Raw genomic sequence first — 18,899 nt, 5'->3', positions numbered from 1 at the left:
ATTAGGTTTAATGCAGACACATCTATGGGTCAGAGGTGGGTATTTTTGTGCTCAGTTTTTTTATTTTTAAATTTTTTTTTTCAACGTTTATTTATTTTTGGGACAGAGAGAGACAGAGCATGAACGGGGGAGGGGCAGAGAGAGAGGGAGACACAGAATCGGAAACAGGCTCCAGGCTCTGAGCCATCCGCCCAGAGCCCGACGCGGGGCCGAACCCACGGACTGCGAGACCGTGACCTGGCTGAAGTCGGACGCCCAACCGACTGCGCCACCCAGGCGCCCCTGTGCTCAGTTTTTAAACCCAGGCATTCTTTAGACAGAAGAAATCTGGCTGCCTTTCCTATGGTTTTCTCAACATCTGTTCTTTTGTCTTAAAAAAAAATTTTTTTTAATGTTCATTTATTTTTGAGAGGGAGAGAGACACAGAGTGCGAGCAGGGGAGGGGCAGAGCGGGAGGGAGACACAATCGGAAGCAGGCTCCAGGCTCCGAGCTGTCAGCACGGAGCCCAACGTGGGGCTCGAACTCATGAATCCTGAGATCACGACCTGAGCCAAAGTCGGACGCTTAACCGACTTGAGCCACCCAGGCGCCCCTGGTTTTTCTTTTAACTGAAAGCCATGATTTAAGATTTCTCTTGTGTACATGTGTTGAATTACTATTTGAGGGTACTGTTGAGTATCTGATATATACTGTAAGTATATTCATAGAGCAAATCATATGCATATAAGGTAAATAAAATGCATCCTTCTGTTTATAGCCCACCAAATACAGGCCGTACCGCAACAGCGTTTGAAGTAAGGTAACTGTCACGAGTGAAAAATTCAGGCACCTAAAGACGTTACCAATACTGTATAGTATTGTAGTTACCGTCACGCAAAACTCGGAGTTAGCCAAGAGGTTTCTCTGTGACCAAGTACAACTCAAGACTGTTTTCTTGTAAAATCTCTGAAACTCATAATTGACTTACGTGTCCAATATCCTTCAGAAAAGCCCCATAAAGCTTGATTACCTGGTAGAGTTGTTTTTACCCCCTGCCTGAAGAGTAGCAATGCTGGTTTCACCACTCAGAACTTGCGGAATGATTACTGTAGTCTCAGCAGCCCGAGTACCGAAATTGTAGTCATGGGTCAACGGGAACCACAAAAATTCTCAGTCCAGACTTCTTACCCTCGGAGCTATTTAGACCGGGCAGTGGGTGGGACAGGTATACACACGGGCAAGGGCCAGGTGTTGTTTCCAAAGCCAGTGTCATTCCTAAGACAATCTGGGGAAATTGCAGCCACAGAATTTCAGGGTCAGAACATAACTTAATCATCCAGCAGCTCCCTCCTTCTATAGAGACCCGAGAGTGACTTGTTTATGAAGATTCCCTGCCCTTCCTCCTGTGCTGTGTTACATATGTGTATTTTGGGGGTAGAATTTAGCTTTTGCTTACAGAATATGAAAGATCTGACGTCATCAAATTATCAAAGCATAGCATCACAAATAAGTCGCAGCTGTTAAAACTATCAGCTCAAGGGCTGATGGGGGAGCATCGTTAAGGCAGGGTCAGGGCACTAACACCTGAATCCACTGGGCAGTTTTAACGTCACCGAGAAAGAAATACCCCGATATTATACATTTCGTGATGCCATGCAATACGAAATACACATTACCGCCCACGGGAAATTCTTGTCAGAAAAATCAAGCCTGAATACGATCAAGGCTCTAGATCTAACTACCAGTTGAAGGGAAAGAGAGAGGATAGAAGGTTATATTAAACCCCACCACAGGGACACAACGGGCCAAATCCAGACTGGAAAATTCTACAGAATGGATGACCCAGTTTCCTCAACAACAACAAAATAATAAGAAGAGTAGAGAAAGAAATCAGAAAAGAGAGACGGAGGATTTTTGTATGTTAAAAGAAACATAAGAGATAGTAATCAAATGTAACCTGCACCTTGACTATCTCTTGATTCAAACAAACAAAAATGACAAAAGCCTTTTCTCGCACAATCAAGGAAATTTGAACACTGGCTGACGTTAGACGATATTAAGTTTCTATTCTTACTAATTTTAGGTGTGTATCTTTTAGAGATACAGGCAGGAGTATTTCCAGATTAAATAACTTAATGTCTGAGATTTGCTTTGAGGTTCTCTAGCTAGGGACAGGGGCGTGGGTTGTATAGATGAAAGAAAATTTGATCCATGTTGGTAATTATTGAAGCCAAGTGACAGATACTCATCACGCTATTTTCTCTACTTTTATGTGTGTTTGAAAATCTTTGTTAAAAAGGTGAAAATCAAAAGTAAGATAAACACAATACGAATGATAGGCTGTACACATACATTCTGTGCCATTTTTTTTTTTTGTAGGATTAAAAGGATCATTTAGTTGGTGATGTTTTTTTTTTTTTTTTCCTTTCCAACGTTTATTTTCTTTGGGACAGAGACAGAGCATGAACGGGGGAGGGGCAGAGAGAGAGGGAGACACAGAATCGGAAACAGGTTCCAGGCTCTGAGCCATCAGCCCAGAGCCTGACGCAGGGCTCAAACTCACGGACCGCGAGATCGTGACCTGGCTGAAGTCGGACGCTTAACCGACTGCGCCACCCAGGCGCCCCTAGTCGGTGATGTTTCTATTTAAAGTTATAGTCCTACATCTTTACTGAACAGCATCCAAACATTGCTTGACAGGTGGTATCTCTGACAGGTCTCTATTCTGAACTTTGCATCATGATAATCCTTTAGCCTGTATGTCCCTCCCATTGAAGGTCTTGAAGGGCAGAGAGGCTATATCTTCCTCTCCCTGGTCCATAGAACAGTGTTTGATCTGCGCCAGATACAGAAATGGATTTTCAGGAGAAACATTTTTCTCATTTGTACCTGTAACCACCATTTTATTTATGTTGACATGCAAATCTGTCCTTGTTGGTGGTGATGTCATTCTGCCCTTACCAAAAATGGAAAACAGTGTTAAAAAGAATCAAAAAAGAGTAATCCAATCCTCTTCCATGGCCCCCCACCTTCTGCCCACCAACCTTTGATTTCTAAGCTTTCCTTCGGAATAATTACTTACAAAAATCATTACTATGTATTTGCCTTGGAACTTTTCCAGATTTCCAATCTTACTCAAGCTGAAATTTTTAAAATCAAGATCCTCCTACAAACTGTTCCAACAACTTCTGACTATATTATGCCTCACCGTTCATAAAGAAAACTCTGATTCAGTGCAGGGGAAGAGAATTTCTGATCACTTATTTAGGACATTGTTCAAGTACCAGTCACATAAGCTTTTCCTATTCAGCTACCTGAAGACCTTCATTTCTTTCTTTCCACATTGGGATTCAAACACTACTAATTTACTTCTAGAAATTGAAAAGGAAAAAGGGGGTGTGGTTGATTGTCTGAAAAGATAGCTACCAATAATTCTTCGCATTCCTGGCTGCTCCTTCCATCAAGGGGTGGAGTGTATTTTCCCTCCTTTTGAAACAGGGTTGATCTTGTGACTTATTTTGATCAATGGAATGTTATGAAAATGTCATTCTGCCGGTTCCAGGCTAAAGTCTTAAAAGCCCTGGCAGCTTCTGCTTTCACCCTTTTTGGAGCCCTGGGCTGAAGATGAGGAAGTCTAGCTAGCCTACTGGATGTGGAAGAGCAGCAATGCCCCAGCTAACAGGGAGCATCAAGTTCCTAGACATGAGTGGGGCCATCTTGGTTCCTCTAGACTTGATTTGAGCCCAGCTGACACTGTATGGATCAGAGACAAGCCATTCTCATTGAACCTTGCCCCAATAGAAGGTCCACAGAATGGTTGTCACTATTTTGGTCGGTAATTTGTTATAGCCATAGATAATGGATATAAAGGGGGAAGGTGAAATCTTGTGTTCAGCATATTCCTTGTTTGAACCTAAAATGCTAATTTCTATTTGCTTTGCCTGTCAAAATTCTACCCATCTTCAGAACTACCCAAAGGTCTCAAAAGTTCAGGAGAATGGTGTTTCCAGGTTATTTCTTACCCGGAGCCAGGACAGAGTAGGTTTGAGATGGGCCTGGAACACATTGTCCCAAAAAATTTTCCATATGCCAGGAAGTAAGGAAGTGCCTTCCAAAATTATAGGGGTATATCCTAAGGACACAGATGCCAGCTTGAAGGGGTTCCCAGTGGCCAAAGCTGGGACAATTCACCCATCAAAATCATTAAATCCAATAATGAATTAGAAACCATTTTTAAAAAAGTCATTATTATCAGATTATAAGAGACAAGGAGAGGAAGAGGGAAAGAAAAAGACCAGCCAATCAATCAATCAGTCAAAAATGGGTGAGAAGGCGGGAGGGCTTACTTTTACACCAGAGTGTGCTACTCTTCACCATTTGTGGTGAGAGTGCATTTTGCCACCATTATGCTCAGGATTGACTCCAGTAATCAGTGGCTGTTAAGTTTAAGGGAAATATTGATGAGGAGCGGGATATTTGCAAGGTCTTAATGTGTCACCTTCTAATAAAATTATTTATTAGTTGTAAGGGAGGAAAATAAACATTACAGAGTGGAGATATTGGGTAACCACTTGACCAGGTGATCAAAATTCACATCACCTAAGAGGGATAGACCGATGACATGCCCAAAGAATGCTAAACGGCGTAATGCAGTGTGACCTCAATCCAATCACGAAAGAAATGTCAGGTAAGCACAAAAATGAGGAGTACTGTACTTAAAAAAAGAAAAGTTGGTGGAAGCTAGAACTGTAGTCTCCCAAAGCGTCAAGGTCACGAAAAACAAAGAAAGGCTGTGGAAATGTCCTGGATTGAACAAGGCTAAAGAGACCTGAAAAGCCATCGTGATCCTTGACTCAGGACTGGATCCTGTACTGGGAAAAATGCCCTAAGATTAAAAAATGCTATTAGATCATCGAGTAAAATTGAAGTATGATGGTAGATGAGAGATTAGATAAATGCATTACATATTAATATAATTTATGAAGTTGATAACCGTATTTTGGTTATTTAAGAGAAAAACCCTGGGGCGCCTGGGTGGCTCAGTCGGTTGGGCGGCCGACTTCGGCTCAGGTCATGATCTCGCGGTCTGTGAGTTCGAGCCCCGCGTCGGGCTCTGTGCTGACAGCTCGGAGCCTGGAGCCTGTTTCAGATTCTGTGTCTCCCTCTAGCTGACCCTCCCCTGTTCATGCTGTCTCTCTCTGTCTCAAAAATAAAAAAAAAAATAAAAAAATTTAAAAAAACGTTAAAAAAAGAGAAAAACCCTAATCTTAAAAAGTACACACTAAAGTTTTTAGGGGTAATGGGCCGTAATGTATGTAACTTATCTTGAATTATTCAGGAAAAAAATGCGTGTATAAAACGAATGAACGAAGGAAGAAAGAAAAACAGCAGAGTCCGACAAAAGGGTACACAAGTGTGCTTGGTACAATTTTTATATTTGTAATTATTTTCAGGCTGAAATTATTTCCAAACAAAAAGTCAGCAAGCAGTTCTACTGTTCTGAGATGGAGTCCATGAAACCATTTCTCCATCTTCGAGCCTAAACTATCTCCCTTCCCATCTCTGAACACCTGTAGCACTTTACTGTTTTGTTATTGGGTTTTTTAAGTTTATTTATTTTGATAAATAAAGTTTCTTTATTTTGACAAATAAAGCGCAAGCAGGGGAGGGGCAGAAAGAGAGAGAGAGAGAGAGAGGGAAAGAGAGAATCCCCAGCAGGCTCCACGCTGTCAGCACAGAGCCCCACGCAGGGCTCGATCTCAGGAATCACGAGATCATGACCTGACCCGAAATCAAGAGGCGGATGCTTAACTGACTGAGTCACCCAGGTGCCCTTTTCGTTACTGTTTTTTTAATCCTCACATGCAGCCTTGCATTATTACTCAGTTGTTTCAGGCTGATTCGGGTATGGAAGAATGCATTTCATCTTCCCCAGTGCATGTGAAGTCCTTGGCACACTCTTTGTCACCCTCATGTCCTCGACAGAACATTGGCACAGAGTAGATGCCCCGTGTCATCTGGAAAGGGCTCTGGCCAGGAAGACTTGGTTTCACACCTCTGCTCTGCCACTCAACTCCTCTGTGAACTTGGGCGAATTAATGTACGTCTCTGTGTCTCCACGTTTCCATTTGTTTAACTGGAGGACTATAGGTGGCTTTTCCTGTTTTAAAGCTAGTGGTTACAATTTTTTGCTTTATGTTGAAGTAACTTTATATTCTAGAAGTAGCATGTAAAAAAGTAAAGAGTTAAAATACTAGTTTCTAGGGGCACCTGGGTGGCTCAGTCGGTTAAGCGTCTGGCTCTTGATTTTGGCTCAGGTCATGATCTCACAGTTCATGAGTTCGAGCCCCACATCGGGCTCTGTGCTGGCAGTGCAGAGCCTGCTTGCGATTCTCTCTCCCGCCTTCTCTCTTCCCCTTTTCCCCCTTAACTGTCTCTGTCTCTCTCAGGATAAATAAATAAACTTTTAAAAATGCAATAATTTTGGGAGTTCAAAATCCTAAAAGTGACACTTTGGGCACTTTTGTTGAACATATATAGATCCTTCTATTTGTTTCATTTCGGTGACATTTTTTCTTTACCACGCATACCGCAATAATTGTGGACTGAAGCACTAAGAAAGCAGATTTCCCTGAATAGTCTTTTTCAGCAGTTAAATTGGTTTTATATGTTTCCACATTCTACCCAGCTTCCCCATGGTTAATAAAACCCACTGGTAAGATAGTTGGTGGAGGTGATTAAGTGTGTCTGATGCCCTCAGCAGTCTGATGTTCATTTAATAATTTTGCATTTCTTACTTTATTACTGATGCTAATGGTCTGGAGCAGAAGCCCATAGAAATTCAGTCTTCTTTCTTTCTCCCACTCAGGGCCAAAAACTGCTCAGTTTTCAGATTGAAGCTATAAGAAGTCTCATTCAAATACGCTTTTGTTACTGAAAGATTAAAATAATGGACCTAAAAAAGAGCCCCTCTCTTTTACCGATTGAAGGATGTTCTCTCTTTTAATTTGATCGTTGCCTATTTCATAGCTAACCAATCTCCCATCATATCAGAATTTTAAAAGGTATCAGCTGTTTTTGAAAATATTTTGATCCATCGGCACAGTATCAAAGTATACTTTAAGTTTTATTTATATGTAGAAACAAAATTGCAGCTAATAAAAATTTATGTTGAGCATCATGCTTTGCAATTGTCAAAACTCCCATAATGCGTATGACAATTAAGTGAAAGGTGTGTGTGCACTGAGGTCAGACATATAGTAAAGAGGGTTTGCAGTCCATGGAAACACCGTTAGATGTGTCTCTATGATCTCTTCAGAAAGACAAATATTTCGTGATTAAACAGTTAACTAAGTCAGTTGTATAACTGTATAACTAATGTATAACTATAACTATAGTATAACTATAATAACTAATGTATATTAATTTCATGTACTTCATATGAATTTTTAAATATTTTCAAAACACTCACTTAGTGCCCAGTTATATCCGTGAATTGGTTTCATCCTGATTTTGTCATCTGTGGAAGTTTTAAAGGCGAAAGTTGGGATTCCTAAAATGTCTAATACTGGGACCATTCATGTTAATTTTGCTTATCCATTCAGGTTGAATCAGATTTATTTAATTCTCCAGTTGGGAACATTGTGCTGAATGAGAGTAGTTACGACCTCAGAAGAAATATTGTCCTGCATAATTCTGTATCACCTCCGAGACCTAGTTTTCTTCCACTATATTACTGTGTTTGTGTTTTATGTTGGTTAATTGACCTTATATTGGGAATAATGGCACAAACTTTCCACAAATGACCTGTTGTTTGCATTATACTTAAAAAAATTTTTATTTATGTATTTATTTGTTTGTTTGTTTATGAGAGAGAGAGAGAGTACACGAGTGTGGGAGAGGGGCAGAGAGATAGAATCTTAAGAAGGGTCCACCTGAGTGGTTCTGATTCTACAATCCTGGGATCGTGACCTGAGCCCAAATTAAGGGTCAGATGCTCAACTGACTGAGCCACCTAGGTGCTCCCCCCCACATTGTACTTTTTGAAGGTTGACAGGAATTTAATCTTGTGCCATAGCCCTTACAGGTATCAAAATGGTCAGTGGTGAAAATATTGTTCAGAATTTCTACCTTGCCAGCAGCATAGAGTGATGGTCCATTTCCCTCTTTCATTGTTACTTCTTTAAATACAATTTTTTACTTTGTGAATATGATATCTTGGGGAAGAAATGCTTGATATATAGTATATATACCACATATATTATATAAAATATATATACATATATATATTCAAATATATTACACAGACCATCAAATGGGACCACTGCCTGAAGTCAAAGATGTATTTCACCTTCTACAGGGATACCATTGAAGGGGGAGAAGTAATATTACGTGAAATTCATGTCCGTGTTATAACCCACTGCCCACATCTGCAAAAGCAGTATTGGTTTCTCTAAAAGTAATTGATTTTCAATACATTGATGAGTTTATAACTCGCCCTCCTCCTTTTGAATAAAGTATGTGTCTTCTCTAGAAATCTAAGAGGTATTTCAACTCCGAAGTCTAGGGTCTTACTATTGTATGCCATACATTTTAAGATGAAGATTAATTTTTTTCCACTAAATTGTTTGCCTGCCTGACAGAATGTCGACACCTCAAACCTTGACAAACATCTGAATTCAGAATAGGTTTATACTTTCACTTCTCAGTAGGAACAAATCAAGCCTTGGAAAGGCTATTGCAAGTTTGTCTAATTCATACACTTAAGAATTATCTTTGTAAGAAAGGCTTAATTCCTAAATATAACTTCCGAAAGTTGGTAAACTTGGTTCAAAACTTAAATCTTGGTTCAGTACTTAAATCTGAACATTGTTAATTTTAACTTGAAGTATTTTAAATTATAAAGATGCATATATGTCTGTTTCTGTTTTCCTTTTCTAAATAAACTGTAATTCTTAACAACTATTCCAACTGTACAAATATTAATTTGGGGTTGGGTATACTAGGTTTGGAATTTAGGTTTGGAAACTGCTGATGGGTGAATTCATGTGTTTTGATATGGTGCTATGTCTTACGATATGTAAAGTTGGCTAATTTAATGGACACTAAATCCCATTAAAACACAGTTCATACGAATACTTTAATATGTGTAAGCATGACTCTTAGTGATATTTATTTGGTGTTCTTAATTAGTCACGCTATTTTACCACATTGAGTCAGATTCTCCTCGTATGTGTCATGAAATCCACTATTTCGGTAACAACACCTGCCCAGCAGGCTTTAAGAATTAAGTTTGCTTTTTACTTTGGAATCATTGAATATTTAGGGTTGATAAAGATGTTACTGTGAGTTGAGCGCTGATACTGTGAAAATCAGAAACATGAAGTGGATGTCTTACCTCTTCACGTTCTCACTTACATTTCACAAGTGGTTGATTCAGTAATTATGTCAACAGTGCGACATAGTGAGTTAGTTGATGGGTGTGCCACCTTTGGCCATGTATCTGGGTGTATTGGGAGTGATTGTGTTCTTTTGTTGTACAAATTCCTTTTCTCGCAACATGACATTTTTTAATGTGTAAAACATTTCATTATTATCTCATTTTGCTACTTTTATTCATTGCAAGAATTTGCAATGAGGGATGTGTATAATTTTTGTGACCGATCTAATAAAAAATGTGTGAAGGAATGAAACCAGTAAATTAGGAAGATAAAGTTGAGAAAATGTTATATAAGACAAAGAGCTGGAAAATAGAAAAAAAATTCAATGAGAGGATCAATTCAGGAAGTCCAAGAGCTTACAAGTAAGAATTCCATAAAGAGAGAACAGAGATAATGAAGCAGAGAAACTATCAAAGATCTCAGAGAATTTCCCGGAATTGAAGGTCATGTGTGTTTCTAGAAATGCATGGGCCCCCAAAATACCCAGGACGAGAAATAGGAAGACCCCCAAGACACGTCACTAAAATTTCAGAATGTTGGGGCGCCTGGGTGACTCAGTTGGTTAAGTGTCCGACTTCGGCTCAGGTCATGATCTTGCAGTCCGTGAGCTGGGGCCCCGCGTCGGGCCCTGTGCTGACAGCTTGGAGCCCGGAGACTGCTTTGGATTCTGTGTCTCCCTCCGTCTCTGCCCCTCCCCTGCTCATGCTCTGTCTCTCTCACTCTCAAAAATGAATAAATGTTAAAAAAAAATTAAAATTTCATAATGTTAATGATAAAAAGAATATCCAGGAGCACCTGGGTGGTTCAGTTGGTCAAGGGCTCTACTCTTGATTTTGGCTGAGGTCATGATCTCTTGGTGAGATCGAGCCCCACATTGGGCTCTGCACTGTCAGCACCCAGCCTGCTTGAGATTCTCTCTCTCTCTCTCTCTCTCTCTCTCTCTCTTTCTCTCTCTCTGTCTCTCTCCCCTCTGCTGAGTGTACTTTCTCTCTCTCTCAAAATAAATAAAAAAAAAAAAAAGGAATATCCCAAAAGTTTCCAGATAAAGAAAAAGAATAAAAAAAAAAAAAAAACAGGTCATGTACAAAGAATCAGCATCATTGGAACTTATAATAAAATAATAAAATGGAGCAATGCCTTTGAAATTCTAAGTGCAAAAAGGTTTCAACCTAAAATTCCAGACCCAGCTTTGGCAGATGTTACAGACAGGTGCACTCAGCAGCCACCCGCCCTCTTTCCTCTTCCAAAGCACGTTCCTCTGCTTTAAATACTCCAAAGCTAAAGCTGTACTTCCCAAGGTTCCCTTGCAGCAAAAGTGCTGTTTTTTACAAAGGTCCCATTAAGCACGCCCACCAATAGGGGCCTCGGAAGGTGGAGACAGCTGACATACTAGCCACGCTGGGTATCAGATATGCTGTGGCATCTGTGGCAAAGGCTGTGGTATCTTAGTGTTTCTCAACCTTTTTTCTTTTTTATGATTGCTCCCCTGAGGGGCCTTTTTAGACATTTCCCCCCTAATTACAACCACCTATGGAAATTTAATACTACAGATATACTGTATATCCATTTATGTGTATATGTATATTTTCTATTTTAAAAGAATGAGTGTTTTTGTCCCACCCATTCCCTCCCCAAACAATTTTTGCCCCTTTTGGGACAATATTGTTCTTGCTGAGAAAGCATGTATTGCACGGTCCCTAGAACCCTAAGTATCAAACAGCACGTGGCAGTGGCATTTGGATTATTATTTGAACAGCCAACTGGTATGATCGCATGTCGTTCCTGGCTGTGTAACGTCCAGGTGTTCTGATACGGGAGAACAATGAAAGAAATCCTTCCATGACACCAAAGGAAAATGCTAAGCTGAAGGCTTGCTTTGGAGCTCAGAAAGCAGCCAGTCCAAAATGGAGCAGGAGAAGGGAAGGTGCCAGGGCACCTGGGGAAGCACAGAACCGAAAGCTTACCCCATGCTTTCAACCATGTTGATGGGTGTTTTAGAGTTGTGTACTCAGATTTGGGGATGAATTAGTGACAGTTACACAGAAAACTGAATGAAGGAAAAGAAAGTGAATGTTAACTCCAGGATAAATACAAAGTAGTGACGAAATGGAAACATAATCATAGTACATATACTATGGGACTCATCTTTGAACAGTATTTATGAGGGAGGTTATAATATGGAAACTCTGAATATTTCTTTAACCCACAGTAGTGATATAATTATTTGGGGAGGATAGGGTTGAGGGAAGGGTGGGAAAAGAGCTGTATTCTCATCATCCATAATAATGTGGTCAATGTATAATGTCTAAAATGAGAAAGTCTTGAAATAGCAGTATAAACTTTTTTTTTTTTTAAGTAAATTCAGGGGCACCTGGTTGGCTCAATTGGTTAAGCATCCAAACCTTGATTTCTGCTCAGGTCATGATTTCATCGTTCATGAGATCAAGCCCTGCATCAAGCTCTGGCTTGGGATTCTCTCTCTACCTCTCTCTTTCTCTTTCTCAAAATAAATAAATAAACTTTAAAAAAAGTAAATTCAGAGGACAATAGAACAGTTTTTTTAAACTTTTTTAAACATTTATTCATTGAAAAAAAAATTGTTTTAACATTTATTTCCTTTTGAGACAGAGAGAGACAAAGCATGAACGGGGGAGGGTCAGAGAGAGAGAGAGGGAGACACAGAATCTGAAACAGGCTCCAGGCTCTGAGCTGTCAGCACAGAGCCCCACACGGGGCTTGAACTCACAAACTGCGAGATCATGACCTGAGCCGAAGTCAGACTGAGCCACCCAGGCGCCCCAACATTTATTCATTTTTGAGAGACAAGAGACATGGCACGAGTGGGGAGGGGCAGAGAGAGAGGAAGACACTGAACCTGAAACAGGCTCCAGGCTCTGAGCTATCAGCACAGAGCCCGATGCCGGGCTTGAACTCATAAACCGCAAGGTCATGACCTGAGCCCAAGTCGGACGCTTAACTGACTGAGCCACCCAGGCACCCCAAGAACAGTTTTAAGAATTGCAAATGTTGACCATGGGAAGTAAAAATCAGGAGTGGGGAGAAGTAGGACAGGGAACCTTCCTTTCTTGTTAAAGTCTTAGATTGCTATTTGCTTTTTAACTTGTATGTGTAGTGCCATTTATGTACAGATAAATGAAGTGAAATTCAAAAAATAGAAACAAACAAACAAAAAAAGCCTGCATTGTTCTAAGACCTCGTCACTGCTTCTTTTTTCATTTTCTCCCTGGATGATCTTGTGAATATTTTTCTATAATTGCTTTTTCTTCATAGAAGTCCTCAGATATAGCATTCCTTTGCAAAGACTTTAGATATGCATATTATTTATAGGTTTTGATCTAAATGAACCTCTTAAAACTGAACACTGTGGTAAACGAGTTCCCTTTCCTCCCTACATTCTCTTCCTGGTCCAAATATTCTATCATTTGAATGGTATATTGGCCAATACTGGCTTTCAAATGCAGGATCTCAAAGTTGGCAGATTTCTGATATTTGTGGGAAACCACATTTATCAGAAGCATAGAAGAATATAATATCTTTATATACATATATAATCAAGAATTTACTCAGAGCATTTCATTTTTTTATGTTTATTTATTTATTTTGAGAGCCAGAGAGAGAGAGAGTGAGCTTGTGAGTGTGCAAGCAGGGGAGGGGCAGAGAGAGAGGGAGAGAGGAAATCCCAAGCAGGTCCCATGCTGTCAACACAGAGCCTGTCGTGAGGCTTGAACTCTCAAACTGTGAGATCATGAGCTGAGCCAAAATCAGGAGTCTGTCACTTAACCAACTGAGCCACCCAGGTGTTCCAAAGTGCTTCATTTTGATTTCATTTAAATAACAATGAGTCTGATAATGTTAGTTTTCATAGTTATCATTACTAATTTAGCACTAGCGAATCTAGTTATGCTGACATAGAAAAAGGGTTATGGGTTGATTATTTGTAAATTTGAATGATGATAAGACCTAAACTACTTGTTCTGCTATAAGCGTCAGCATCTGTGACTTGTTTCTGTATTTGCTTAATTAAAATGAGGTTGTTAACAAAATGAGACCCTAGTGCAATGGTTCTTAAACTTCAGTGTGTGCTTGGGAATTACCCTTGGACACTGGTAAAATACAGATAAAAGGGCCCTAACTTTTAAATCCTTCCCTTGTCCCCTCTCTCTTTCTCCTTCTGCTTTCTCTTCTTCAAATTCTGATTATTTATGTGTTTGGTATTGTCCAGAAATCTGGATTTTAAACAAGTGTCCTGGGTGATTCTGGTTAAGCTGCTGACATGCACTGACTTGTTGGGTTGTGTCAGACATATTTGAGTTGGTTTTCTTTTTCTTTTAATTTATTTCTCAATGACACTCAAGCAACTCCATAGGGAACAGTTTTAAGGGCTCTCTCAGATAAGTATCTAGGGACCAGAAGCTTAATGTGTTTTACACGAAGAAGAATAGAGTAGCTTTTTGCAATAAGATCAAATTCCTGGCTCCTGTCCTAGAATAATATAGGATCATTTCATTGGTTACCAGTTGGATGCTGACCAAAAAAAACAAAAACAAAAACAAAACGATAAGTATTTGTGGGTTCAGAGGGATGGTATTTAAAGAAATAGTATTACAGAGGATGAAATCTACTGGCACCTGGACTTTTCAAAATAATCACTCAGAGTAATAATTTTTAAATGTCTTGCAAAATAATGCTCCAAATTATAAACTGTACCTTCATCTGCTTAGTTCTCCATGAAATCCTTGTATTAATTGCTATTTGCCTTTGTCTTCATATTTTCTACTGTGTAGGTTGTAAAGGCTTGGAATAGACACTGATGGTTAAAAACCAAAATAATCCAATTTACAACAGTATATTACAGCATTTATGAAGAAGATAAAGTTTAAAAATAGTTGTCCTCTTATCAATTTCTGTGAATATAAAGCTCTGTAAATGCTTTCAGGTGAGGTAGGCCAGGACTGTGATTAGTCATTTAATGTTCTCAGCAATCCTAAAATTTGTATGGAACCCTAAAAGACCCCCAATGGCTAAAGCAACCTTGAAAAAGAAAAAAAAAACAGGGGGCATCACAATTCAAGTTATATTACAAAGATGTAGTGATCAAAACAATATGGTACTGGCACAAAAATAGACACATAGATCAATGGAACAGAATAGAGACTCCAGAAATGAACCTATAATTATATGGTCAATTAATCTTCAGGGAAGTGGGAAAGAATATCCAATGAAACAAAGACTATGTCTTCAACAAATGGTGTTGGGAAAACTGGACAGCAACATGCAAAAGAATGAAACTGGACAACTTTTCATACACCATACACAAAAATAAATTCAAAATGGATAAAAGACCCAAATGTGAGACCTGAAACCATAAAAATCCTAGAAGAGAACACAGGCGGTAACTTCTTTGACATCAGCCATAGTAACTTCTTTCTAGATATGTCTCCTGGGGCAAGGGAAACAAAAGCAAAAATAAACCATTGGGACCACATCAAAATAAAAACTTCTGCACAGCAAAGGAAATAATCAACAAAACTAAAAGGCAACCATGGAATAGGAGAAGATATTTGCAAATTATATGTTTGATAAAGGGGTATTATCCAAAATATATAAAGAACTTATAAAGATCAACACCCACAAGATGAGTAATCTAATTAAAAATGGACAAAAGACATGAATAGACATCTTTCCAAAGAAGACTTCCAGATGGCCAACAGACACATGAAAAGATGTTCAACATCACTGATGATCTGGGAAATGCATCAAAACTACAATGGAATATCACCTCACACCGGTCAGAATGGCTGAAATCAACAACACAAGAAACAATAGGTAAGGGTGTGGAGAAAGGGGAACTCTCTTGAACTATTAGTGGGAATGCAAACTAGTGCAGCCATTGTAGAAAACAGTATGGAATTTCCTCAAAAAGTTAAAACTAGACCTACCCTACGATGCAGTAATTGCACTACTGGGTATTTACCCAAAGAATATGAAAACATCAATTACAAGGGATACATGCACCCCACTATTCATAGCAGCATTATCTACAATAACCAAATTATGGAAACAGCCCAAGTGTCCCTCAGTTGATGAATGGATAAAGAAGAGGTGTATATATATATATATATGTATATATATATATATATATACACACAATGGAATATTACTCAGCCATAAAAAAGAATGAAATCTTGCCATTTACAATGACATGGATGGAGCTAGGGAGTATTATGCTAAGCAAAATAAGTCAGTCAGAGAAAGACAAATACCGTATGATTTCACTCATATGTGGAATTTAAGAAACTAAACAAATGAGCAAAGGGGAAAAAGAGAGAGAGAAACAAGCCAAGAAAAACTCTTAAGTATAGACAACAAACTGATGATTGCCAGAGGGGAGGTGGGTAGGGGAATGGGTTAAATAAGTGATGGGGATTAAGGAGTGCACTTGTGATGAGCACCAGGTGATGTATGGAAGTGCTGAATCACTACATTGTACACCTGAAACTAATAAGACACTGTATGTTAACTATACTGGAATTTGTTTTAGAGCGAGAGAGAGAATGCACACGCACGCACATGAGCAGGGGAGGGGCAGAGGGAGAGAGAGAGAGAGAGAGAGAGAGAGAGAGAGAGAGAATCCCAGCCAGGCCCCATGCTCAATGTGGAGCCTGACGTAGGGCCCAATCCCATGACCCTGGGATCTTGACCTGACGTTGAAATCAAGAGTCAGACACTCAACCAACCGAGCCACCCACGTACCCCTTAACTAACTGGAATTTAAATAAAAACTTAAAAAAAGAGAGAAAAAAATTAATGTTCTCTTTATACTCCAAATTTTAGTCCTTGGCGGTTTTGTTTTCCCTCTCAATTTGGAGAGATATGCTGACTAAACTAACTTGTTGTTAATCTACACTTCTACTTGGTCTATGGTTCTCATTGTAAATGTGACCATACACTTAGAGACCTGTGACTCCTGTAATAACAATGGCGATGATGATGATGATGATGATGATGGCTAATGTTTACTGGGAGCTTACAGTGTGACAAACATCAAGCGATTTGAACAGCACAAATCATTATTTTTCCCATTTTATAGATGGGAAGACTGAGGCCCCAGCAGATTAATTACCTGCCCAAATCAAACAAGTAACAAGTAGGCTTCAAACTCAGGAAATCTGGTTCTAGTGCCCAACTTCTTTCCCTAGTACTTTCTATAATTCTACCCTCCCAACGCCTTCCCAAAATTAGGGATAATATTTCAAATGAAGAATCTAAGAAAGGAGCTCCCACTGGTGGTATTTTCACCTGCTCTACATTCTCATTTTGGAAATGTCAACTCGTTATTTATAAATCTAATAGTACAATTGGTTTAAGCTACCTTGGGAACATTTGGTATCTCATTGTAGATTTCCACTTGATTTTTTTCAATAGCTTGTCAATTATAACTCAATTTCATTTTTTTAAGTCAGCTCTATGCCCAATGTGGGTCTCAAACTCACAACCTTGAGATCAAGAGTCACATGTTCTACCAACTGAGCCAGCCAGGCGCCCCAGATTCCCAACTTAATTATAATGTGTTGTGATTTTAATAGGAATTGTCTTGTGGCATACACTATTTAAAATCCAGATCAGAATTTACATATAAAAACACAAATAAGAGAGAATAACTATCAGCTTTCAAATGGAAAATAAATTAAAAGATAATTTTATGAAACTGAAACCAGACCATTATAAGGCATTCCTTACCAAGTACTTCATGTTTAACCGGAAGAACCATCTGTACAGGAGAGCAAGTTCTTTGGCAAGGGAACCAGGTTAGATGTGGTAACAACCATAGACTGTGTATGTAGAGATGATTCTCATTCCTAATTCTTTACTGCTTAGGGCTCTTGCATCAGTATTGTAATCTGGGAAGCAAAACCCAGCATCCGAAAAACGACAGTAATGGAGGAAGGGTTTGAGCAGAAAATACCTACAACACAATATGTTCTTTGACACATTTACCCACGAAGAGGAAAAATTGCTCAAAGTGTTAGGCCTCTGGGGGACTACACAGAACGTGGTGGGCTGGAGAATCACCAAAGGCTTTCTCTTTGTTGCCTAGCTGGCAATAGAAGAGGAGGGTATAACTCCTCTCCACTAGTCAGACCAGACTATTTAGAAGAGCAGTGAGATATCAACATTTCTAAGGAAGGGAACTCTTCTTATAATTGTAGGTAAACAGAAATAACCTGAAATATTAGGCAGAACTGAGAAAATGAAACCTTCCTATGCGGCGTAGTACCCCAAATAGATGTGGTAAATGTTACTAATGGTAATGGTAATTATGATGAAATCTGGGGTAGGTACTGTGACTTACATTTAACGCGTTTCATCATTTGGACACAAATGCCATTACGCAAACATGGGGAAGCCTGAGAGTTTGTACATTGAGACCAAAGGGTTTCAGATGGCATACTTATGATAAATAAGCTGTAAGGGGGTATTCTTTTTATTGAGACTTGACTCATTCATCTAAACGTGAAAAAGCTGAACAAATCTGTGAGGAAAATGGATCGTTTCCCCAAGACACAGAGACATAACACAGAAGTCATCACAGGTCACTGAAAATCATGGACATTTTGAAGAAGCAAGTTTGATTAGAGATAAAATAAATGAGACTTAGTTCTGAAACCAGCAAAGCAAATGCAATTCTCAAGCTGATGAGTAATAGTTTTGTTTATACCTCTAGTCAAATAAACCTAGACTGGATGTAGTCTCAGGGAGACAGAAAAAAATCTAGAAATTCTTGGGAATCATATAATTTTAGAGGAAGAAGTCACCCATGCAATTATTTAGTTTCTAAATCTCCTAATGTGTACACGGATGAAACTGAAGAGATCTGTTCGTTGTTACGGGCCTGGTTCAGGCAGAGCCAGAAGACTGCTGAGCCAAGGACTTCAGTGAAGGTCTCCTACCTTTACGGTTTCCTGTATTGGTTACACCTTATTCAGTGTACTTTGCGAAGTCCTAATGGAAGCGTGTTAGGTCTTAAAGGGTGACTTCCTGAATTTCATGTTTGGTCTGGTAGGGTTAGCTTGTAAGTGCTCGAAGATGCCAGTTAACCTGGGCTTTTATTGTGTGTATGGCCCAGTGCCTTTCATCAGCCAGGTTATCCTAAGAGATAAGGACGGAATGAATAGGCAGGATACTTGGCCTGAGAACGCTCATTTCTCGACACATGCCATTTTTATGAAACAAAAGCAGCTTGGCAGATTATTCATTTCTTGTGAGTGGTTTATTCAAAGTTAAAAATAAGTTTCATTTTAGCAATCTTTAACTACCATAGCCATTTTACGGGGGGCAGGGGTGGAGGAGAGCAAGGCAGACAGTCACTTCATCATATGTGAACCCTGCTCAGTGCGCCTACAATTTGGTCTAAGTTACTCTTGTTAAAATGTGGTTGCTGTATCGAAACCTCTTTC

The sequence above is a fragment of the Prionailurus viverrinus genome, unplaced genomic scaffold (genome assembly GCF_022837055.1).
Source record: "Prionailurus viverrinus isolate Anna unplaced genomic scaffold, UM_Priviv_1.0 scaffold_33, whole genome shotgun sequence".
Classification (NCBI taxonomy): Eukaryota; Metazoa; Chordata; class Mammalia; order Carnivora; family Felidae; genus Prionailurus; species Prionailurus viverrinus.
Note: the sequence above shows the minus strand (reverse complement) of the source record.